The sequence below is a fragment of the Phalacrocorax aristotelis genome, chromosome 18, assembly GCF_949628215.1.
Source record: "Phalacrocorax aristotelis chromosome 18, bGulAri2.1, whole genome shotgun sequence".
Taxonomy (NCBI): Eukaryota; Metazoa; Chordata; class Aves; order Suliformes; family Phalacrocoracidae; genus Phalacrocorax; species Phalacrocorax aristotelis.
This window is the reverse complement of record NC_134293.1, coordinates 7,291,041-7,316,363: the sequence shown is the minus strand read 5'-3', so window position 1 is coordinate 7,316,363 and position 25,323 is coordinate 7,291,041. Positions and strand designations below refer to the sequence as shown.

The following is a 25,323-nucleotide window of genomic DNA, read 5'->3' as shown; positions in this document are numbered from 1 at the left end:
GCTTCTCAGTCCTCCTCCACTGAAGACAACCCAATGTTGTCTCCTCTGGCAACTTTACCACAAATCTTCTTGTAGCTTGGTTGTCCCAGGTGCACTTCTCTGGGAGTCGTGGGGCTCTGTAGGCATCCCTGCCTTGGGCGGGACGAGAAATCTGGATTTCTAGCCCTGTGGTCTAGGCTGAAAGGTAGAAATCACCAACTTTCACAAGAAAGAAAAGAAGAGGTAAATAGAGAGGGATGGAGATTTTACTAACCGGGAGGATGCAGGCCCTTTTGCAGCCACATCGCTCCCAGCACTGAGCAAGCAGGTAGCATTTAAGTCAAAAACAAGTTTTTGCAAAGCAGCCCCTCTGGCTTTAATAGCCCTGGGAGCAATGCTGGATGGGGAACAGTGTGGCATCGGAGCAGAGCTCCTCGGGAGAGTAGCCACTACCTGAGCCTGCAGGGAGCAAGGGACTGTGGCTTCAATAATCCAGGAAAACCTCCCAGGAGAGAGGAGGGCTGAGCCAGATTTTCAGGAGCACGTGGGGAGTCTGGGATGAGTCTGGTGTGGGCTGAAACTGCCTTCCTTAATGGCTCAGAGCATGTTGGGGACATGGGAGGTCTCAGGAAGGAAGGGGCCTAAAAAGACTTTTTAGCATAGACGATGCATGAAATCCTTTTCCTTTTTTATAATATACACTCATCACTCTCAGGGTGCTTTTCATGGCTTTGCAAGCAACAGATTGGCAGCTAAAACTTTTTTTCTCTCTTTCGTTTCTTTTTCCCTCTGCAAATGTTTGGCAGAAAGGAGAACCTGCAATAATAAAAAAAAAGTTGATTAAAAGCCCTGAGCCCTCGCTGCGAAAATGTTTTGAAGCAACTGTAACTACCTTTATTTTCTACATAATTCTTTTGTTCCATTGCATTCACACCCTTCACAGTTTCCGCACGCTATAACTCTGCTGTTGAGCTATCAGCGGCCAGAGGAGTTTTTCTTGCACATGCAGGGAACCACTGTGCCGCACTCTCCTTCAAAGCCCCCAGACTGTTAATGGCTGCAGGAGATCTTTGAGAAGCATCTGGGAAGAGCTCACGGGGGTTTTGCCACATGGGGAAGTGATCTGGGGTGCTCCCCATCCATCGACCTTCCAGCCAGCTGGGGTTGAGATGTCCCTGCCTGTGCTGATGGGGCTGATGTGAAGCCAGGGAGGGCTGCAAAGGTGGCGGCAGCTTTGGGGAGGGCTGACCACAATCCCAGTCGCCGCGGTGTTGTTCTCCATCCCGCATCCTGCTGCTTGGGCATGCCCTGCCAAATTTAGCTTTATGGGGTGTGTGCTCCATCTCAGGCTCCCCCTCCTCTTACACTGTGTGTGTTAAGCTTTCTCTTCTCCCCTGCATCCAACAGGGCATCACCTTGCACAAAACCTAATAGAATTGCTTGTGTTATCCTAATCAGGATTGGTTTGTGCTCCCGTAGCCCCTATGGGGTTGCAGCACAGAAAAAGGGAATCATAGAATCACAGAATCATAGAATGGCTTGGGTTGGAAGGGACCGTTAGAGGGCATCTAGTCCAACCCCCCTGCAGCGAGCAGGGACATCTTCAGCTAGGTGAGGTTGCTCAGAGCCCTGTCCAGCCCGACCTTGAATGTTTCCAGGGATGGGGCCTCCACAACCTTTCTGGGCAACCTCTGCCAGTGTTTGACCAGCTTCATTGTAAAAGACTTTTTCCTTCTATCCAGTCTAAATCTACCCTCCTTTAGTTTAAAACCATCACCCCTTGTCCTGTCACAGCAGGCCTTGCTAAAGAGATTGCTCCCATCTTTCCTATAGTCCCCTATTGTATTTACAGTTATGTTCTTTCTAAGTGAGAGGCAAGGCAGAGATGAATTTTGTGATAATCATGTGTCACTTGTGTATTAATCATGTGAAGGAGGAGCTCAGCCCTGCTTGCCACTGCTCAGCCAACACAAAGTAACTCCCATCTGAGTCATCATGGTATGAGGGTAAACCATGAGCAAACCTGAGGTGTTTGGCTCTTGCATGAAGGGCTGACATAGGTAACTACAATATTTTGATGTGCAGGCAAGAGGCCTTATGTGTTTGTGTCCCCGCCAATGTCTCCTCCACAACGCAGACTGCGTGGGGACAAACACATCTCCAGAACGTGGCTGCTTCCCAGCCACGCTGCACGACAAGAGTTCATCAAGCAATTAACATCCTTTGCAATAAAAGCACTTTACTTCCTCCTGCCACCTCTCCTATTAAGTCCTTCCCTCCCCCTGCATGGAACATTTTGACTTTGGAAACATGGCCTCTTCGGGAGAGCTTTAATGAGGGCCGGAGGATGCGGCTGTGCCCAGCCTCACAGACCATCTGCCCAGCTAGCTGGAGGCAAAGCCAGAATGTCCTGCTCTTGGGGGAGTTGTATGCTGACCGTATCCAGTAAATATACTCCCAAATCACACACCAGAAACTGCATTTAGTATTTGTGCTGGTCTGTGAGCCCGTGCAGAGGGTGTGTGAGGAAAGGCAGGGCTGGGCAGGAGAGGGCTGTCAGCCTTCGCAGAATGAATGAAAGGCTTTTCTACTGCACCTAAACAGCCCTGGAAAGGTGAAGAGAGCAGGAACCACGTCCCAGCTCCCTCCTCAAGCAGGATGGGATGGCCCGTATTTACTTGTGCCAATAAATGGAAGGACAAAAGGATGGAAAGGAAGGGAAAAGGAAGCATTTAAATGAGCTGTGGATTCAGGAGGGGGTCCTGCGGGCACCTCCAGACCAGCAAGAGCCGATGAGATGGAGCTGGCAGTGGTGGTAGAGCAGGGTTTCTTCCCTGCTTGCCTTTATTAGCTCCCCAGGATTTAGGGTCCCGTGCTCCCCTCCTCCTCTTCTTCTTCCTTCACATGATTAATCTCCGCTTTGCCTCTCACTTAGAAAAAGCATAACTATAAATGCAATCATACGCTTTATGGGCTGTGTAGATCTGCTGTGTCAGCTAAATCAATAAGGCACTTAGGGCATCAATGGCCTTTTTCCCTCTCATGTTCCTCTTGTGTCATGCATCAGTGGAATGAGTTGCATGTTCTCAGCTGCCAGAGCTTGATCCTCTCTGCTACCAAATTCAGGTCTCCACACCTTGCAGGTGCCTCAGAGGACGGTGACTGCCCAAAAATGTGGGATGCAGACGTGAGCATGAGGTGGGTGATCATCCACCAGTGCCCTCCCCAGCCCTCCTGAACTGCTGAGCTCAGCCCTGGCTTAGTTTGGGGAAGGGGAGATGACCAGGTTGAATTCTACCTGGTTTTAGTGACACAAAGTGCACAGAAAGCTTTCCCAGCCCTTGCTCAGCCTTGCAGGGCCCTGGCCGGTCCCTGTGCTCCTGCCTGTGTAATTCAGTGACACGCAACAGCCACCATCTGGGAAACAGGACGGGACTGACCCTGGACCGGCGGCGCTGAACAGAACAAGCTATTCCCGGTGAGCCTGGAGACCTGGAGCTGCCATGGGGTGACTGCGATGGATGTACATGGCACCGGGGCTTGCACACAAGCTGAGTTTTCCGCCTCCTGCAACATCTGGTCGTTTCCAATGTTAAAATCGGCTTAACAGAAATTTCCAGTCTTGGGGCAGAACAAAAGCCTCCCCTTGCGACTGCAAACAAACCAGCTATTTGCATTGATTCGCACAGTACGTTGCATTTATAAATGGAAACACAGTGTTTCAGCTTTGGCTGGGGGAAGGTTTTTTTTCTAAAGCCTGAAATTCATCCTGTGTGGCCATAGCCAGCCTTGCCTTCACATCAGCACTGCCACACTCCCCTGGCTTTGCTTCCTTTGGAGCCAGATTTCTTGGGATGTGGCATGTTATAAGGAAGGAGGGGAAGTCCAGGATCAGTCCCCTGCTTTACTCCACCTGATGCAAAACAAACCAGCCGAGAGCAATCCTTTTCATGGATTTAAGGATATTTTGTACCATCAGAGCAGCCAGGGGCCAGTAATGAATCTGGTCCCTTAACAATCTCATCCAGAGCTGGAGCCACATGTCCAAGATGTGTGTTGCTCAGCACAGCCGTCGGCTGCCTGGTAATGCAGTGGCACTGGCATGGCTGAGGTGAGCTGTCCCCCGGCATGTGCCGCCAGTCCTGTCCCAGCCCGGGCATCCAAACCTGGCTGGGGGGAGTGGGGCTGCCCCATGCCCGGCTGCCTCCAGCACCCTCCGTCCTGCCGCTGGCTGTAGGTAACTCATGTCGCTCATCAGTGACGTGCTGCCCCAGGCTGCCACGCTTGCTTCTTCTGCCCACATCAAGGAGCATGCTGTTTAAAAGTTATGTATTGTCTGGGGGCACTGCTCTTCTCCTCTGAGAGGTTTCCTGGAAATTCACTTCATATCCTGCAGCTAGAATGAAATAATTTTAATGCCGCTGTAGCTCACCATGCTCTGCCTTGGTTCAAGAGGCCGGCCCTGACTGCTCTGGGCTGTATTGCTGTGCTGGGCCATGGGGGTGGGAAAAACATTCCTCAGGATGGGAAATGCAATCCTCTTCCTCCTGGACAGCTACTCCAGGGCCTGGTGCCCATCCTGCAGGCACTGCTAGGGCCACAAAGGGCCAGAGCTGGGGGTGATGGGCTTGGTGATTGATCCCCTTGGGCTTTGCCTCCCTCTGGGGAGGGCTCGTCCCTCGGTCAGCTGCAGTGGTGGACGTGTCCCCAGCTGGTCTGAGCGGAAATCCTCCCCACCCCAGCCAGGTTTCCCAGCAACCCGTGTTTGTGAATGTCTTTGCCTGCAGCAAGAGGGGACAGGACTGGGTAGTGCAGGAGATGATCTCTGCTCTTCTGCACTGCAGGTGGTTGAGTTATTTAAAATAAATGCAGCCAAGGGGGGAAGGTGTCATGCGATAGGGGATGGCACTTTGCTGTATGGTATCACACACTGCCCTAGCAATTCCTTAGAGAAAATGGAGGCAAAATGAACACATTTCCCCATGACTTTTACAGCAGCTTTTTAGCCTTGGCTTGCCAGGGACCACTCGCTGCCTCCTTAAGATACACTCAGGCATCCAGCTCCTTAGCTGATAGACCAGGCTTGGGGTTAAAACACCTCTCTGTGCTGGCTGGAGGCCTGGGACATCGCAGCTCCCATCGCAGTCTCCAGCAGGACCTGGCTGTCCCCAGGGACGCACTGCACCAAAGCTACAAGGGGACCGACCATAGAGCCCTTTAAATGGCGCTGCAGCCACAAGGGGTCGAGGCAGAGGCATGGCAAGCTTTGCAGAGAGAGGCAAGGCTTTTATCAGACCAAATGATGCATTATCATGGATTAGAGAGAGATATAAAAGGCCAGTGGTCACAGCAGAGGAAGCCTGGCCTGGGAACTGGACACACAGAAGAAAATGTGGTTATCAGGTGCAAACAGCAACACCCGTGGGGCACTGCAGCGGTCCGAGATGGAGAAAAAGCTACACAAGCCATTTTTGTTTCAGTTTATAGCACTGAGTCAAATATTTTGACTCAGGGAAAAGTTTTTATATTTTTTCTGTTAATGTATTTTAGATTTTTTTTCTTTATTCCTTCCACAGAAAGTGGAAAATTTTTGCAAAAGGCTTTCTTTGTTAAAATCTCCAAATTTCAATTGAAAAACAACTTTTTTTTTTTTTTTTTTTTTTTCCTTTTTTCTGGGGTATATCTGGAGTTGGTAATGAGCACTAAGGAACTGCACTGATGCTTGTGCTCAGAATTCCCTGGGCTGCTACTCTGCGCCCAGCCACTGGTGTGCAGCTCAGGCCCCATGTGCTGGATGAGCCACATTTTCCTACAGCAGCAGGTTAAAGGGGATTTACAGGGAGACACCTCACTCACTCCCACCTCCAGAGGATTCCCCACATCCCCCAGGAGCCGTGGAAATGGTCTACACCACTAAACTGCCGTGGGTCCCAGCACCCCAGCACAGTTTCTGTGTGTTTAAGCCTGCTCTTAATCTCCCAGCCTAAATATCTCCCCCTTCAGCAGGGTGCAACCCAGAGGTTTTTCAGCTGCTCTTTGCTGTCTGAAAAATTTAGTGAGGTCAGCGGAGAAGGGGGTTCATGGGCCGGTGTCAGGGTGCAGGGGTGAGCACCCGGCAGCAGCCACTAAAAGGGGCAGAGTCTGGCCACAGCCACCTTATAAAGTGGGCATGGAGAGTGAGGAGGCTCCAGATCCTAAAATAAATCCTGTTTTTAAAAAAACCTAATGCTGAAACAGGATTTATTTTAGGATTTGCACCTGGAGATACCTCCCTCTCTCTGCTGGTGGAGAGCCAGTGCTGAATAGAGGTTTTAATGGCAAAGTTCAGCTTTGTGCATCCTTAGAGCTGTGTTTTGGGAAGGGATGCTGGGCTGTTCTGGGACAAGGGCTGTGCAGGGCAGGGACTTGGTAAGGGGATGGAGACAGGGCATTTCAGAGCACTCCGTCAGTAGAAGCCTCCCCCATGAATTTGGCTCCAATGAGCTTATTCCCAAAGCAGTTTTTGCTTGGCAGGAATATTCAGAGGATGACTGCAAATTAAAAACAAACAGAAGAGAGCCAAGAATCATTTATTTAGAGAACATTTTGCAGGTTTTGTTTAGGGTCTGGTTTTAGCCTGGCACTTGTTGATTGTATTTGCACTGGAAATAAGATAAATGTGACACCTGCTCCATTTAATCTTTCTCTCTCTTTCCCTCTCTCCTCTCCCCCCTCCTTTTAAGAATTCGCCAAAAGAGATAGAGAAGGAGCGAGAGATGTTAGATCATGTGCCTGATTAATGGTTCTCTGGGGGGAAAAGATCATTTAACCACAATATAGAGCACTTTTGATTGAAAAGAACTTTAAATTCCATGTTTAAGCCAGGAGCAAAAACTGGAATAACAAACTAAGGAAAGCTCGTGTCCACTGAGTTTATCACCACTGGCCCAGGGGGCTTTGTATTACTATTAAAACAAGCAATCAAATGAGTAAATATGCAAAGAGGCTTCCAAATAAAAAAGCAAAAAGGGAGATGATGAAGAGCCGCTAATGAAGGGAGGATTCAAGGAGTGAAAGCACTTGAAGGTTGGATTTAGTTTGGCACGAGGATGTCTTGGTCTCTGTTGCGTTGTGCTTCTTTTAAGCATGCTGCTGGCTCAGGCTCACCCCAAATCATCCCTCCCTGTCAGCACTGCAGGGTGCACCCCACACGCCTTGGAGCTGCCGGCCCCACCAACACCCCCTGCACCCAGGGAAATCCCGCTTCTCTGCCTCCTTTGCAGAGGTGGGAGATGCAATGCCGGCCAGGAGCGTTTTCTCTGGGGGAGAAGGGAGAACTGTGGGTGTGGGCAGCGAGGCTGGGCTGGGGGGATGCAGGTTAGGAAAAGAGGTTGGCCTTGAGCAAAGAGCCCAACGCAGGACCGAGCCCTGCCGGTGCCATGCCCCACTGGCCAGGGACAACTCTAATGGATGTATCGTGTTCCTCCCATCACTCGTTCTTTACTGGTATTAAAACCAGTAATGCAAAACTGTAGATTATTTTTCCTCCATCTTTTCACATGGTCTTTTAACATCCAAGGAAACAAATCAGCAATTTTCAGTTTCCTCCAAATAATCCATAGAGAATGAGTGAAGAAAATCCATCAGATTTCTGGAGAAGGGCTCCTGTTCGTCACCAAATGGAGTGGCCACTGCTACCCCGGTGGTGAGCATGAAGAAGGGGTGGCCTTGCGTCCCTGTGTTTTGGACTGATCCTCTCCCCATAATCAGCACCTTTTTTGTCCATTTTCTGCCTTTCTTTTGTAAAGGCAAAGGCAGGAACTGGCGGCAGAGGGAGGCATCAGCTGGGGACCCCATGGCTGGACCGGAGACTGCTGGGATTTGGGATTTGGGATTGGAGATTTGGGTTTGAGGGCAGTCTCTGTCCACGCACAGGGACGAGGGCTTCCCCATCACTTATGCTGACAAAGCCAAAGGGAAGTACCCCTCAGATGCACACCGACAAACTCCCTTGCGATAGGGAGCAGAACAGTCATAATTTCATCCACTTTTCAGGGCAGCTTAAACCATTACATGAAGGAGCTGACTTATACAACACAAACTGGAGATTTTTCCCAAACCCAGTAATTTGTGTTGGGCTATTGCACCTCATTACTAGTACTATATTATATCAACCAGCAAATAACTCATCCATGTGCTCCCAGCCGAGCAGAGCGATGGGGTGGACTTGGTGCTGCTGGGCTGGCAATGAGGACATTCTCTTTCCCTGCAGATGGCCCCAGCCACCCCCTTGGCTCCGTGCTCTGGCGCTTGTGGGGAAAATCCTGTCAAGGGCTGCAGGACTCCAGGGTCTCCCAGAGTCATGCACACTGGAGCAGTCCTTACTCTAATCTCTATTAAAATCCTGTGCTGGCAGCTTCTGACCTGCAGCGTCCAGACTAAATTTTCAGGTCATAGCTTTGTTTAGTCCCATTTCTATGAGATTTAATAAACCCTTTAATATTTCCTCCTGGTGAGGGTATTTGGCACTTTAACTTACAACTGTTGATGTCTTTGATAAATCAAACAGGTCAAATCCCTTTGGTCTGTCACTTCACAGCGTTTTCTCCAGGTTTGTTCCTGTAACTTGTTCCTGAATCCTCGGTAGCTTCAGACCTCTAAGACAGACTAGACATAAAGGTGCCCCAGCAGCCTCAGCAAAGCAATTCATTAGAAATGTTCTTTATTAAAAAAGTAAAACACCCACTGATCATTTTGCCGTATTCATGTTTTATTTTTCCATTCCTTGTTATGCTAAGAACAGAAAATAAATGATGCCATATACATACATCAGACTTATAACAAGCACTAATGATTCTACAATAAAAGCAGAATGATAACTGGTAAGGCAGAGATTAAGAAAAATAAGATAAATGCATGTGGTAAAATATTTTAAAAACATACCCCTAATTTCAGAGCATCAAGGCATGATCACAGCTAAAAATATGACCATACATCAAAATCCTGTCACATGGAGAGTTTGGGACTCATTTTAGACAATGAAGAGCTAAAAGAAATGCCGAGTTTCTCACAATATTAATACATAACTAAGCAATCCAAGAGGAGGATATTACATTAATGGCATAAATGGATCATAATAAAAGACTGTTCTGACATATCAATACTCTTACTCAGTTGTATTAGAGAAATCAGAAATGGAAAAGGCCTTTTAATAAGGGCTGGCGCCTGCATCCGTGATGAACCCCCCAGCAGCGCCCAGCCCAGGGAGCGGATCCAGCTGCCAAGGTGCGGGGCTGCGGGGGGAGCATCACAGTTCAGCCTCCGGCTCTGTCTCAGGTTATTTTAACCTGAGCTCTGCCTCCATTTACCTCCCAGATCAAAATTGCCTTTCCCTTGTCTGCCTGCCCCCATGTGCTTGCCATGCTGTTGGGGGATGCAACCCTCAGTAGGACCAGGGGATGCCATGCGACCGACACTACCCCGGCTGGGTGTTGGGAGCCCGACCTCCACCAGTGCCGGCACGCGAGCTTCCCCGACAGCCACTTGCTGGTGCCGCTTCCCCAAATCCAGTGCATCGCCTGCTTCTTTTGCTTGAATAATTGGTTATCCGAGCACCGAAGATTAATTACTGGCATTTGATCTCCTCAGAGAGCACTTAGCAACCATCACGCATTAGTCTGGCTTCTGCGGCAAGACAAATGCCGGGTGTCCCGCTCAGCCACAACAGCCCCTGCTCCCTGCGTTGGGGGCTGCTGCGTTCGGGGTGCCTTTGCACGGTGCTGCTGGGGTACGGCCACATCAGCGCCCGCACCACGACTGCACCAGCTCAGCATCCGGGCGTCACAGCAAAGCCCCGACACCACAAGCCATTGCTCTGCCACATCGCAGAGCACCGCATCCCACCCCAGCACCACACTCCCATGCCAGGCAGCGGGGATCGGCTGCTGGGGAAGGAAATGGGCTCTTCTGAGGGGAGAGTGCGGTGCCGTTTCTCTACAGCTCCCCTTGCATGTTATTATTATTGCCCACTCCACAATCAGTTTGTATTGTTTCTAGAAACGCGGTGTGAGCAATGCAGATTTGGGGAGAGGAAGGGATGCTGTATGTGCCAGGCTGGACGGTTTTCAACAGTGTTTTTTTGCTTTTTGGTCAAAAGCTGTCTCTTTCAAGTGACAGGAACTGTTTTTTTAATGAATTGGAGATTTGAAAGTTTGGGGAACGGGAGCCAAGGGGAAATGAGAAAATGTGGTATGGAGCTAATCCTGCTGCTTTGAATTTTCTGATCACTTCGTGAAATGAATCCAACCCTAAACTGTATCTTGAGTCTTCTCAAAAGAGAGAAGGACCAATTTGCTTCAAGCTGAATGGGACTGAAGGGCTTTTCCCTCTTCCTTTAATTAAAAGGGATTCCCATTTAAAATAAAATAAAACCAAATAGAGAAGCCAAATAGAGAAGTCTCCTATGGAGGGCAAGAAAAAATAAAAGAATATATTACAAAAACTGGAACCAGATAGAAAATGTTCGTTTGGGGGAACATTTTGACAAAGAGAAAGGTATTTTTCTTGTTTTCCAGCCAGGCTTAGCGGACAGAGGGAAAAGTAGAGGAGAGAAACAAATGCCCCAGGGCATTTTCTGGGGTGGCTGAGGGTCCCAGAAGACCAGGAGAGGGGGCTGTGGGCAGGGAGAATGTTGCTGTCTTCTCCTAAAATCCCCACGGCCTCTTGCCAAGGACTGGCTGGGCAAGGTGCCGGCAAAAGGGGCCGTAGGGGATGCCAAGGGGTTTGGCCGTGGCTGTTTTACCCAGACAAATGCCACCATGCGGAGGCTGTGCTAGCAGTGGGGCACAAGTCGGGGGCAGATGCTTTGGGTACTATCGCTGTTGTTTCCAGAGTGAAAACACTCCAAGGCAGGACGGAGTCCAGCTTGGGCTCTGCCATCCACGGAGGAGTGAGCCACAAGCAGGAATCTCCTCCAACAAAACTCAGAGCACATCCAGCAGTTGACAACCAATCTCCTCTTGGAAATGTCACCCATTAGCTCATGTCACAGTCCTCTTCAGGTGCCAGCAGCCCACTGGGGACTCAGACTGCAGAGCCACGGGTCTCCTCTCCTAGGGAGTCCGTTGGAGCCCCGTCATGTGCTGGTTCCATCCCATCCCCAGCCCCTTCCCTCCGGCCTCCCAGAGGGTGTCAAACTCCATCTCCATCGATCTAAGGCTGCTGGCTCCTCTGCGCTCTCCCCACACCCAGGGCAGAGGAACCCGGGGTCACCATCATGGCTGGGTGGCTGCCAGGTTGGGAGGGTGATGGCATGGGGGTGACAGCGCTGCCACCCTCAACCTGGGATGCATCACCTGAATGTGAACCATGGCTTTTCGCCTCTGTGGAGTGGAGGCATGGGGAGGGCTGAGAGCCCAGGAGGGGCTGGGGGAGCATCGGGGGGGTGGCTGAGCATCACACCAGGGCAAAGGTGTGCCACAGCCTCCCAGGTCCCCGCTCCACTCCCCTGCAGGCACTCTGTTGGGTATGAGGCAGCTGAGAGATGGTGCCCTGTGTTGAGACCTGACTGCCCCCCCCACTTCCAACCTCTTTTTCCCTTTTATTTTCCAAGACCCATCAATACTGTCCATCGGAGAGTTCCCAAAGCACCAAGCAGCTCACCTCACAGTGCTGCAAGCAAGGAAGGTCAAGGGGGGATGTTTTCACCAACATTAAGAAGGAGAGAGGAAGCAAAGGTGAGGGGCATAAAAGGACTGTGAGAATTTCTCTGACCCTGAAAAACCCCTGTCATTTGTAGCCATTTCCCTGAAGGACAGGACAACTCTGCTAGAAAATGTTTAATAACTTGAGTTTGTGGAACTGCAGCATTTCTAAAGAGAGAAGGTGTTTGTATTGTAGTGTCCTCAATCAACAATAGTTTCTTACTGCAAATTCAGTACAGTACGTACCCCAGCTGCACTAGCAGCCATGCTAAGCTCTGTAAGTGGTATCAGAAAGCAGGTCCTGCTCGTAAGCATCACCAACACCATGCAATAGCTCCTCTTCAGTGTTCACACCACAGCCCTCCTCTGTTTTCCAGGAAATCTGCCTAGAGCATTTCTGTATCCCAGCCCAGCCTTGCTGTCAGCGGGTTTGTTCTCCTTGACTAAAGATTAGCTCAGAGGGGATCCTGCCAGTTCAAATCACACTATGGACTATGTGTCTGGGCAAAACCACCCCCTTCTTAGCTGTGCTACTTCCCGCACCCGAGCCCGTTGTGACTTCCACCAGATTCACCTCCTGGCACAGATGTCATCCATGCACTGTGTAATGTAAGTGGGTTCAAAAGGTGATTAGGCGAATTAACTGAGGACAGGGTTATCGTGGGTGGGTAAGTCCCAGAATAATGACATGACTTCTGAGTCAGGAGTTTTTTAACCCCTGAAAGCAAGAGAAGTAGGACTGGATGCCTCCCTCTCCTTGTGATCAGTCTCCAGGCATCTGCTCTTGGCCACTGTCGCAGCCAGGATGCAAAGGATGATGGATTGGAGTGACCCAAATACAGCCCCTGCCTGCACAGCTGCCTGCTCGGGGACTCCCCACCTTCCCCACAAACCAGAGCATGGGCACAGTGGAGAACACATGGTTCTAGATTTTATACTTACTGACCCAAGCTCTTTCCCAGATTTCACTCCCTGTTTGGGAAATGGAAACATAAATGATCTGAGCAACTTCAGGCACATTAGTCCAGCCTCCAGAGTATACAAGGCTTTAGTACAAATTTGGAGGGAAAGAGTCATTAAAAACGCAGAGCTAAATAGAAGATGACATGAAATGCTGTACAGGAGATGTCGGGCTCATCTCATGTTAGGTGCCGGACGGAGTAAATGCTGTAGATCTCTTCTCTCCATGCTCCAGTAAGGTGTCTGATACAGTGCCTTGTGGGAAATTATTAATGAGGACAGGGATTAATGGGAGAGTGGAAAGTGTGCGAGGAACTTGCTAAAGAGGAGCTGACAGCTTGGTGTGCTGCACGCAGTGGTGTCTGGCTTACAGGAGATCGGCCCCGAGGACAATTGAGTAATTTGGTTCCTGACCTCAGCACAAATATTAGGAATGCATGAGTGACAGCGCGGGGAAACGCCATCAGTGTAGAGAAGGGAGGACGAATGCCTCTGATTGAATCACTGGTGGGATTTATCTGCAATACTCTTTACTCTTCCAGTCTTCTCCTGAAGGCAAATTCAATCAGGGAAAGGGCAGGAGAGGACTCTGCTGCTGCTGTAGGGAGTGGAGCACCCATTTGTTGAGAGGAGACACAGAAAATGGCTTCCTTGGCCTGTTAAAAAGGAGGTTAAGAATACGTCAGGGAAGGAGAAGAACCTTTAGGTGGAAAACTCAGTAGAAGCTAGGCAGTAATATATTTAAGCTCAAAATTAGATGTAAAAAAGGTTTAGGAACTAAAGAGGAAAGCAGCCTACAGTTTTAAGACAGATGCTGATAATGTTAATGTAAGAGATGACCTTGTTGCCTTCAGCAGCAGGCAATTGGATTGATCCAGGACATCCTTTCCAGAGATGGATGTAATTGATCCCCTTTATGGTCCCTTTGCCTCCATGGGATAGTCTCACAGGGGACCAAGCCAGTTTGCAATTCAGTTTTGTTGCATGATGCTCCAGGAACAACTCTCCAGCCACTTGCCCTGCTCTCCAACATGACCTCTGGCCACGGGGTGCCTTGCTACGATCAGCCAAGCAAGATGCACCTTCCAGTCATGTAGAAGAAAACACATCCTCCTGGCGTGTTCCCAGCAAGAGCCCCTGGCAGGGTCCATCCACCCCGCAGCAGCCTCATATGTGTCAGGCTCAGGCATATGAATAAAACATCTTCCCAAGAACCTCAATTTTCCACTGGCTGAGCCTAACCTTTGATAGCTGTCACCAGTTTCCCTCTCATATGCTCAGCAAACTCAGAGTTGGAAACATTAAGCAGATCAAGGCTGAAGACACCATTAAGGAAAGGAAACAAAGCCAGGAGAGAGGAAGAAAGCTCATATCTCCATCCCCAACTTTCTCCTCTTCCTTTTACTTGGGTTTCTGTTCCTGCTGAGGAATTTATACTCAGGCTCCCGTGGTCTGGCTGCTCCTTAGATAAAACAAACTACCATATCCCAGTGGCCTCTTGGTGGTGTGCAAAACAAATAAGTAAAGCCTTTGACATCAGGGAAAGTTGGGGAGCTCAGCAGCCCAATTTGCACAGCATTGAAGTGAGGCAAGGCTTCTGCCGAGGTGGTTGGGCAGAAGATGCTGCTGGTAGGAGGAGAGAGGAGCCAAGCCCAGTGTGCAAACAGGAGCCTGATGGGTTGGGAGCGACTGGGGTGGAAAGGAGTCTCAGTGTTGTGTCTTGTCCCCCTTGATACCCGGAACTGGGGAGAGCAGGAGAAGAGGCTGGGATGGTAGCAGGGACTTGGCAGGGAGCTGGGGATTGTCCTGAGCATGGGAAGGTGCCTCTGCCTGTCCCCTCCATCCCCAGAACGGTTGTGATCCCTTGAGCTGCTTTCCAGACCCTCCTGGTGTCATTCCTGGTAAGGAGTGACAAAAGCTGAAGTGAGGTTCATGCACACACAGAGTGCAGGGATGCAGAAGGGTGGGCTTGCTGGAGCGTGATTGATATTAGGGATAGAGCTATAGATCCCATAGCAAAAAATGAGGGAGAAAGAAGAAACAAAAGGGAAGGGCACGTCCACTCCCAGGTCCCAGCCTGGCTTGCAGTCTCCCACTTGACTTTAGGTCCCCTTTCTCACACCGTAGGGAGAAATCACCATCTAGTTTCCATTCTGCTGAGGGTGCTGCCTCTCTCCAGGCCAGGTCAGGGATGGCAGTGTGTGGGACTTCCCGTCAGGTCCCACCCCCCCCACTCAATGAGGGGTAACAGGTCTGTGACTGTGGTTGTGAGGACTGCTTGCAAGGAGAGTTTAGGGGATCCACACACATCCTAAATGATCACTGCCTCCCTCAACGCCGTGAGCTACTGTGGAGGTCAGGCTGTATGGGAATGCACTGTCAGCTGATCCTGTCATCCCTGGGAAAGCCAAAATATATTAGAAAAGACAAAAAAAGCCATTTACACACAGGTAAGCAGGCATGATGTGGAAGGGAACAGAGCAGAGGAGGTGCACGTGGCAGCAGCTGCCGTTTGGCTTAGCTTCCCATCACTGGATGTGGCAGCACCTCTTTATCATGTTTTCCAGCTCCTGAGTGTGTCACTCAGTGTTTGACACCCCTACGTATTGCTCCGGCGCGTAAACTGCTGACTAGGAGCCAGCCCAGGGAGGGAGCTGCAGCCCAGAACTGAGCTGGTTTTAGTTGCTTAGTAGTTGTCTGGGTTCTGAACAACGTCCTTGCTGAAAAGCAAAGCTTCAGCTGCTCCTAAGTGTGGGTTGAAGGGAGTGATGGCTTTCTGCTGGGTATTAATCCTCATGGCGGTAGCAGTATTCCCTCCACAGCTCTACCGATCATGCTGTTTGCTCAGATGCCTGCTGGGGAAGGGGAGATATAAGCGCAGATCTGGCTGCCAGGGAAACCTCTGGAGGGGAGACCAGCATAGGCACCCGCCTCGAGGGCAGCTGGGGGAGGTCTTCCAGCTGTGGCCACAGGTGGGTCCCCACAGTCTCCTTTGAAGCTGCTCCACTTAGTTTGAGCAGCTAAGTTTCGCTAGAGTTGGGATTTGAACCCAAATATATCCAGAGCCGGGGAACTTTTCCTCACCACTCCTCTTTTTGATCCGTGTTGTTTATATCTATACATATCTCCCGCAGGAAAGCCTGAGGCAGGGAGGGACCCCGAGAGCCCATCAGCCTTTCTTCTCCCTCCATTGCACAACTTCTCTCAAGAAGCTGTTGCTAAATGTATTTGGAGCTCAGCCTTTCCGGGAAGGTTCCGCTCAGGCTGAGGCAGAGCAGAGCCAATTCACATTGCACTTTTGTTTGTATCCCAGTGGTTTCAGATTGATCACTAAAGAGCGCTATTTTTTGGCCATTTTTTTGGTTTCTTTCCAGGATGCTGCCTGCCATCCCCCTCCATTTGCTATAGCTTTCGTAACCTTGAGATACGAGGAGATAAAACCACTCCTACCCTGGCACTGGAGCGAGGGCATGGTGGAGAAGGTGCTGCTCGTGCCTACAGCCATGCTACCACGGCTGGATGCTGCTGCCCAAAATATGGGTATGGGCAAGAAACATTTGCACAGCTGCCACTGTAATGCAAGCAGGCCTGCAGGGTCAAATCCAACCTTTTGCTTGATGCAAATGCAGTGCTTGCTGATCCCTTCTTCTGCTGGGCTTTATGAGGGCTGTGTGCTGCCAATCTCAGAGGGAGGAGAAGGAAGCCACCCTTCCACCCTGGCCATGTTTTGCACCCCCCCAGCTCACAGAAGCAAGCTTTGACCTCAGACCAGTCAGTGACAGGGCAGTGGGACCAATGACACCACTGCAAAGCCAGTGCCATCAAAAGACCTCAAAGATGACCATCAACAGCACCATGATGATGGGCATGAGGGTCACCAATGTCCCATGGAGCCACCACAGATTGACCCAACAGCAAACTTAGTGCTAGAACCTCTTGCAAAATGGGGCAGGACAAAGGTTTGGATAAATCTGGGCCTCACCTCATCCTTCAGATGGTTTTGCATTAGACTGGGACCCTAATGGATGGGGAACAGCTCTTGGTGACATGCTCCAAGGTACCCTCAGCCACCAGCACCACAACAAGGGTGGCAAAAGGGCTGTGGACATACTACAGCCTAGTGCCAGGGAAGGGAGCCCATTGGTCCTACCAGCTGTCAATCAGCCAGATGATCCACCTTCCTTGCAGTGGCTGCTGGGTGGGTGGGTAGGTATAAAAGCCAAGGGAGGTCCTGGGTGGTGTGTCTCTGCTCCTGGCATTCTGGAGGGGAAAGGTCTGCAAAGATTTGTATTTTTTTGGGGGTGGGAAGTTATTGCTTGGGTTTTTTAACCTTTCCTTCACAGATTTAGGGTAGTTTTGGGGCCAGTTTTGTTTAACTGGGTTTCTCTAGGGTGGCTGCTGGGGGGTATCTGCTGATGCAATGCTTCTGACAGTGGGAAAAGCTGCATCTTGTGCTATAGGGGAGTTTTTACCTCATGGTTGGCTTTGGTGCTTGCTCCTGCCAGAGCCACTTCACTGAAAAAGCTGTGTGATGTTTTTTCTTGCAGAGATCCCAATGCTGGGTGTGATGTGCTGCAGCCCATGGTGGCTGGTATGTGGATGCTGCATGAAGGACTTAAGAGGTGTCTCAGGAGCCACCTCCATCCTACCAGGTAAGGAGTACATCTGGACCTGCCTAAACTTGAGTGCTGTGGTATGGCAGGGGTGAAAAGTAGCAGTTCTGGAGGACTTTGATCCCCAGAGAACTGCAGAGAGGATTTAATTGCCCTAAACACCTGATTCAGATCTGCTACAGTTGGATGATGGATGGATGGGTGGTGCAGGAGACATGTTCCTGAGTCTGAGGTCCCCTCTTCCATGGTTTGGTTGGTTCTGCCTCACAAGGCATTGCTTTCACTGGAGGGCTTGTAAGAGGGAGAGTGGCAGAGCTTGCAGCTTTAGCACAGGCTATGCACAACAAGGCAGCCACAAAATTGCCTCTGGTTTCGGCTGAAGAATTAATGCCAAGAATTGAGTTGCAGTCCTGTGTCTCCTTCTGAAGTGTGAAGTCTGAAATCACCCAAGGGCAGTTACAAAGTCAGGCTCAGCCCCTGTGGGAGACCAAAAACTGTGTGAGAGGGGGAAATATCAGCATCCCTGGCACATGTGCCTGGTGGTGTCCGAGCGGCAGTCAGGGGGCTGGACAGCTGTTCTGTGGTCTTTTCATGCAATAAAACCCTAAAGTGATTGTAGATCATAGCAACATTATGCAAACCGCCATTTGCATAATCATTATGCAAATCGAGATGGATAACCAGCTTTAACCAGACTCAAGTTGCTTTCAAGTGCCTCTTTCTCAGCTGGTACTTCAATCACTTAAACGACGAAAGAACCCCCACCAAAACTGCTAACTTTCTTCTCTTCGTTAAGCGCTTTGCTGGGGCAGGGAGGGAGAGGAGGTGGCGTGTGCAGGCACTGCAGTACCCAAGTGGCCTGGAGGGGTCACTGGTGGCTTTCACATTCAGAATCCCCAGAAGGGCTGTCCAGAGCTCAAAGCCCTGGGCTTGAAACTGGAGATGCCCAATGCATGCTCTGCTGCATCCCAGATTTCTTGAAGTCTTTGGAAAGTCTTTTGGGCCACCTGTGGCGCTGAGGAAGTTGCATAGGAAATGATGGGATATTCAGGTACTTTATTGGTAGTCAAGCTGCTCCTGTTGCATCTGAGGGGTTAAGAAGTTTAACTGTCTCCTGCCAGAAAAGGTATTTAAGGTATCTAAGTATAAAATATAACTGCATGGAGGAAAGTGAGATAAGTACCCTGCTCATGCCATCCCTGCCTTCCTGGTATGGAGGGACCAGTCCCAGAGCATCCCATCCCTTGTGCTGCGGGGGGTGAGGGAGCTGGGCTGGGGTGTGTTCATGCCTTCCAGAAGGGCTGGCAGGGGCGAGCACAAGCAATGCACGCTTCCAACTTCAGCAGTACTCTTTCCCCTTCTCTGTGAAGTGCTTTCAGTGCAGTAACAGTTCAGTGGCTGGTGCTGACAGCCCCTTCCTGGGGAGATGGGTAATGTTAATTCATCACTGGCCCTTGCTGCTGGAATGCTGCTACAGTGTGAGCCTGCATCTGTTATGGGACATTGCTGCTCACGCTTGCCTTCCCTGCCTGCCCTGCACCACTGCAGCTGCCCCTTGCTGCTCACAACTCTCTCCTTTCTCTCTGGTTCTGCCTCCTGCCAGCCCTGGCTTTCCCCTGCCTGGGATGTCTTCTGCATGTGTGGCTGCTTTCCAGCTCTCGCAGCCTCTGTAATGAGAGATGGAGGCATTAACTGTTAGATGCTTCTCATCTTGCTCTCTGCAAGGAAACTCAGTCATGGTCCTTGCAGACCAGCTCTTGTGTGTCCTATTTGTGTTGGGTTTGTGCTAGGCTGGGTCAGGAGTGTGCGTGGCTTCTTGGTGATCTGCAGATGCCTGTGTGATGCAGCCATGCAAAACCTCAGCTCTTCTCCCTCTCCAGACTCTGGGAGTCCTTGGGCAGTTTCTAACTAAGCAATTGCTCTTATCTGCTGTGTGATTAAGGGATATCACTGAATGTCCCCAGAGAAAATAGATTAAGAGGAGCATAGGGTGACTCAGACAAGGATTTTTATCAGATGGAGAGGTGCCAATACATCATGGGGGACATGAAGATGTCATGCATAGACATCATTAGTGACAGCTGTCCAGGGCTTGGTGCAAACCTGCCTGACCCACCCTGGATGTGTTTGCATCTCCCAACCTGGCTGACACAGTCACTCGGGCTTCCTGCAAACTCTCTGGCCCCATGGCAGGGAAATGGGGGCCAAAAGGGCTGTAGGGTCCCCCAAGAGCAGGGTTGGAGCTGTAATGGTGGAAGAATTGACCTGTGGCCCTCAGGTTGGGGGGATATATGTGGGGCTTGAACGAGTAGTGCAGGCACATGCCTCTGCAGGGCAGTGCTGGAGAGTAAATAGCGTGACAGTCCTCTTCGTGGGTCCTGCACCTTATAACTCTTCCCTGCTGTAGGTACCAGCTCCAGTTTGCTGCTTCTCTTGGCCTCCATCCTGCAGAAGTGTTAACCTCTGAGTTGACTAAAGGAGGAGTTTGTACTAAGCAGGTCTATTGATAGGCAGGTTATGTGAGCCCTTCTCAAGGGACTGGACTCAAACCAGAAGGGAGCACCTAAGGAGAACTTCAGTTTGCCTAAACACAAGGACCAAGGTGATAGACTGTCTGTAGCCCTTCGTGCCTGGCTGTGAGAAGTGCTGATGGGTTAGAATTGGCTGAATGTCTCCTGTGGTTATCAGTGTGTTAAAAGGAAGGGCTAAAACACCTCCTGAGGCAGCAAAGCTGGAGGGAGTGGTGGCAAGGGGCAAGACCTTGGTAGGTCCACAGAAGCACAGACAATGCTGACCTGCAGGAGCCTGAGGATCTAAAAAGTTGGGGAGTTGGTGACACTATAACGTTTTACTGGCAAAGAGGATAAATTGCTGAACCATCTGTTTCTGAGCTCTAGGGAGATGATTCAAGAGTTGGGGATAGAAAGAGGGGTGACTTCAAGAACACTTTGTGTCTGGAAGAACAAAACTGAACCGAACTGAAATAATGGATGACTTCATAGTGCAGTGCTGGCACCCACCGCAGCCCAACTTGCTAGCAAGCCTCATCGCCACTGACAGAGGAACATTAATTGCTGGCGGGGGGGGCATAAAAAGAAAGCCCATGGTTGCCTGAAGTAGGAGTTGGTTGCCTGAAGTAGGAGTGAAAGTAACTTGATTACAGCCCCTGCCTACTGTGTGGGTCTGCCAGGATGGCAGGACAAGGCAGTAAGCAATATATTATACTCCAAGTGTTGTGAAACTGAGCTTTTTTTTCTTGTTGCACCCTCAAAGCGCACAGGTGTAGGGAGGAGGGAGAAAGCAGACAAATGTGTTGGTGAAGGCTAAAAAAAGGAATGTTATGTAAAAATACAGGTAGCAGTTGGAAGAAATCAAAGAAACTAATGGACTATGAATGACCAGAAGGGTCAAAGACAATAAGAAAGCACTTAAATAGAGCAGGGAATTTATTTCTGTGTCCAAAATGGCTCTATTGGAGACAGATGGTAAAATTGTAAATAGAGTGGAAAAGGTAGGAATGCTCCATAGATATTCCAAATACAGAGGAAAGGAGGCAGGAGGATGTATTTGCCACAGACAGTGCTGTGGCTGGCATATAAAACCCGCTGTTCGTAACGCAGGAGGCTGTGCGGCAGCCTGGAGAGCATCTAATGTTTGTCATCCCATGTGTGGAGCCCTAAAGGAGACAGCCAGGCAGTTCACCAAACTGCTGCTTCTTCCACCCAGATCTTCAAAAGTTGGGAGGTTCCTGGGGGCTGGAGGGCTCCCAGCATCATTGCAACTACTTGTGAAGAAATGGAGTCACCCTGAAGCAAAGTCACAGGAAAATCCATTAGAAATGTTATTGGTGAAGGAGCAGGCCCTGGGGATACCTTTTTCAAGTCAGCATGGCTTGGTGAAGGGTAGAACTGTGATCTTTATAGCAGGTGTCTGTCCTGGAAGTATCCACCTGGCTTTGGGGCATCAAGACCTTTAGGGTAGTAACATGGCCTCTTGTTTCCTTCAGGTGTGTTGTGGAGAATTAAGAGGGTCCTTATCTGCTGGGTGGGTCATTAATGGCCTTCAAAATGCAGGAATTAATGGAGGGATCAATGAATGTTTCCAGCAGAATCTCCCATGGATCTTTTCTTGGTTCAGTGTCATTTAATAACTTGATGAGGAAAAGTTAAAATTGCTGGTGTGCTGCGAAGGAGGCATGGTGAGGGAGGGTAAATATTGAGCAGGAGAGGCCCCAGTGGCAGCAATGGGATGAAATGATTCCACCATTTCATCAGACAGGGCTACACAAAGCTGCTGTTATAAGCTGCTGGGAACCAAGAAAAGCCAGTTTATTTATATGTACATGCACAGGGCAAAAGACCATCCTTTAAAATGGTGAGTAATCAAAGGGCTCCGCTGTCAGCACAGATAACTGCCCCAGGGGCTCCTCTCAACACTGAGCAACAAAAGGACTGCTGGGGTCCCAGCTGACCCCTTTCCAAATCATCAGTGCCCTGGGTCCAAGGTGGGGGGGGCCTTCCATGATAAGCCTGTCTGTTAGCTGTAATCAGCATTATCTGTAATAACCATCATTATCAGTGTGGCTAATGGCTTGTTATCCTGTGCAGAAGTGGGTCAAGTGAGTTGTTCCAACAAGCTGTGAGGTCAGGAACAAGGTGTGAAAAGCAAGAGGTGAGAACAAGGGGGATGGATTGGCTGGTTCTGTTGTGTGATGTGTAAATGTGGGATTTAGGGAATATTTAGGGTGGCTTCAGGAGGAAGGCTGGCCCAGAGGATTGCCCTGACATGGCTGCAGAAAACTTGCTCCATCAGCATCCTTGTTTGGGTCCAAGGTGATACATGGGTTTAGTGCTGGCTCACTTTCGGTAACACTTCATACTGGGAGGTGACTAATCATTGAAAGAACCTGTTCCCATTTCCCTGGGATGCAAAGGGGCTGGTCCCTGAGCCACCCATTTCTCATCACAGCTGTGATTCAGGGGGCTGGGTGGGGTGCTTACATGCATTATTCTTTTTTAAGATGAAAATAAATAACACTCAGAGCCCCCTGCTCCCTCACTGGAATCACAACTGTCCATGAATAATTTATCCTCAAATAATTAATTATTCAGCTTATTTCTTCATTAGCTAAAGAACCTGAACTCAATTAGCTGCTTACCTCCACAAAAAAAACACCCCTTTTTCTGAAGCAAATAAATAAAATATGAGCAGCTTTTCGCAAAAAAAAAAAAAACCCTCACCCACTGGTCACCTTTTATACCAGGTTCCCCAAAGACCTTTCTGAGTGCGGTATTGCCATACTACCTCTCACCCATGGTGGTTGAATTGGATCAATGTCACTCCATGCTCCCCTGGAGACAGTCCCTAAAAAGCTGGTCTAAGCCAACTGGGATGGGGTTGACAGATCACTGTGGAATCCGGTTAACCTCCCCCAGCCTGGCATCCAGACCTGCTCTGTTTAAACTGCTGTAATATCACGTGGGGGGATGCTGCTTTCACATGTCTTTAAATATTGTAATATTGTGATTGTGTATCTTTGCCTCTTAAAATTTATTCTTTGGGGTGAGACTTGCTCCTGTGCTGTGGGCTGTAGATGCAAACCCTGCTGGCGATCTGCCTGCCTGGTCCCGCCTTCATGGCTGTGTTGGCAGGGCTGGGCAAGATGGGCACCTCTGCTGGCACTGGGAAAACTGCCCCGCTCCCTTAGCTGGCATTTCTTATCCACCAGGGATTAATGGGGTGGCTTTTAGGGACCAAAAAAGCGCTATGGATTGGCAACTATTGCTGCTCTCCTTTCCTTGCCTGTTGTGCCTGATGTAGCCTGTTCTGCTGGTTTGCTCTGTGTTCCCTTCCACCCAGCTAGTGTGGAAGGGGAGTCTCCTGGGAAAAGCTTCTCATGGAAAACCAGAGAGCTGCTATGCAGCTGCTTAATTTTGCTGGCAGCTTATAGCCGGCAGCAGTAACACCTTGGCCAGGGCCTTCACTGAGTGGATCTGCAGAACTGGTGTGTTTACTTGCCTTGGTTCCTCACTGCCTGGCCATTAGCTGGTCTGTTTGAGCTCGTCCAGTGGCCTGTGAGTAACACAGATGCTCTGCGCTATGCATCTTCTGCACTGGTGTCTGCTTGCCGGAATTAGTTCATCAGTAATGTTGCGCCTGGAGAGCAATGTCATGATGTGACTCATCGCGGTGCTGGCTAGTGTGAGCTCCGGTTGAAGTCATTTGGGGAAAAAAATGATGGTAATAATCAGCTGTGCATGGGTCATGGTTTCCTCTGTGTTGAAGCAGTTCATCTGTCTGCTGTGGGCTGGCCCTTCTGGGTGGGTTACAGATGTGCAGAGGGTCACAGCTCTTCTCTCTGGTGCTTCGTGCTTATGTGGCCATCTCAATCCTATCTACCTACGCTTTCATTTTAAGGGGTGGTAACCTCTCTGCCATAACACACCATGTTGAAAGTCTCTGCTGGTGTTTTATAACTCCCAACACTCAGCTGTGTTGGCTTTGGCCTTGCTCTTTATTTCCTCCTCTGCTCAATATCAGTCCAGGTTCTGGGGTCAATGCTTTTTCCCCCCCTTTGTTCCACTGTCCCTCACAGCTGGGGCAGCCTGTTGTTTGGGTTGCACAATTCATCCTGATTGCTTTCTCTAAAGAAGTCTCAGTGTAATTTGATGCAGAGTTGGAGCATGCTTCTGCCTTCTCCCCACCTCCAATTGCTCAGAGGCCTCTGCTCCAAGAGTTTCTGCACCAGCTTTTAAGATCAGCTGTGGCAGACTTGGCAAGGAAGAAGCTGGAGATGCTGGGGATGCTTCCTTGGGTGCAGTGATCTCTGATTTCACATCTGTGTGTGCATCTGGGGTGAGGTTGGCCAAGAGCAGCTCCAGGCTGCGCGGAGGTGTTGGGCGAGGGCGGGCAGCTGGATGTGTCTTTTCTTCCTGTGGAAGAAGGAGATTGAAAGGGCCAGAGCTGGGACAAGCTTGCCAGTTGTCTGGCTGGTAGTTCCTCATCCCAGCAAATCTGGAAATGCTCAGCAGTCCATGGCTTGCAATATAGCAGCTTCTCTGGCAGCCTGCAGGCGAGCTTAGGAAAGCCAGCCTTTTGGTAGCAGCAGGAAACAGCCCAGTTTCAGTGACTTGTGGACTCTGGCCATAGCAAGCTGCTGCAGCTCAGCCTTGACAGTGCAGGGTGCTGCGGGATGCCCTTGGCCATAGGGCAGTGCTCCCATGCACCTGCTGGGTCCCTGTGTGCTGGAGTTCCCCCATGTGCCAGCCATACCTGCTCCTTGGCACTCATATTGCTGGGTCAGAAATTAGGTGGCTTAAACTGACTTCTTGTTTGACTTATTTCTTTAGACACACTATGCCTCCAATCAGTCTCTTATTTTCTTCCACTGCAAGATGTGTGTTTATGGTTTCCCTGCTGCCATCAGGGTTTGAGTCCACTGAAGTGATCCTGAAACTTGCCAACACAATGTTTTGGTTGTGCTGGTGTGCATACTGCCATATCAAACCTCCCATCCCCTGGTCACCAGCATTTAATCCTGCTTTCACCTCCCACTGCCTGTGATGGCAGCTCCTCTTTTTTTTTCTCTCCATGTTCTGTCTGAGATGCAGTTTTGCCTGAGCCCGCTTTGTCAGCTCTGCATTCCCCTGCGTTTCTGCTGACCCTAGTAAGTTATGCATGCTTTATCATACTGCCTTTTTTATTTATTTGTATTCTTTTGCCTTGTACCAGAGCCAAAAGGGCCTCAGAGTTGATGTTGCTAAGTTCTGCAGCTGCATGCTCTCTGCACCCTGTACCTTTGTGCATGTTCATGCAAAATTACTTTGTCCTACTCAGGGCAATATCCCTGGCCGTCACCTACCTTTGTATGATGCAACCCACACCTATTGCAAAGCCTTTGCTAGAGGCTGTGTGTGTATGTGTGTCACTATCTGCTGGCTGTATCTTTGTTTTTTCACATGCACACATTGGTGGGTTGTAATGACTGCTTTTAGCTGTTCTCTTGGCAATCTTGGATAGTCCGGTTCTTGAGATAGCTTTTGCAAATGCTAACTTTTTTCTTACCTTAGTGATCGTCCTTCTTGTATTTC

At 49.8% G+C, this 25,323-nt stretch overlaps 1 long non-coding RNA gene across 1 annotated transcript in view; it reads left to right on the top strand.

Moving 5' to 3' along the window:
• The first annotated feature begins 17,184 nt into the window (after positions 1 to 17,184).
• Positions 17,185 to 25,323, top strand: part of LOC142066234 (uncharacterized) — a 44,479-nt gene continuing 36,340 nt past the window's right edge. Inside the window, exon 1 of the long non-coding RNA XR_012663648.1 lies at positions 17,185 to 17,272. This is a non-coding gene — a long non-coding RNA (uncharacterized LOC142066234). The remainder of the gene's footprint in view (positions 17,273 to 25,323) is intronic.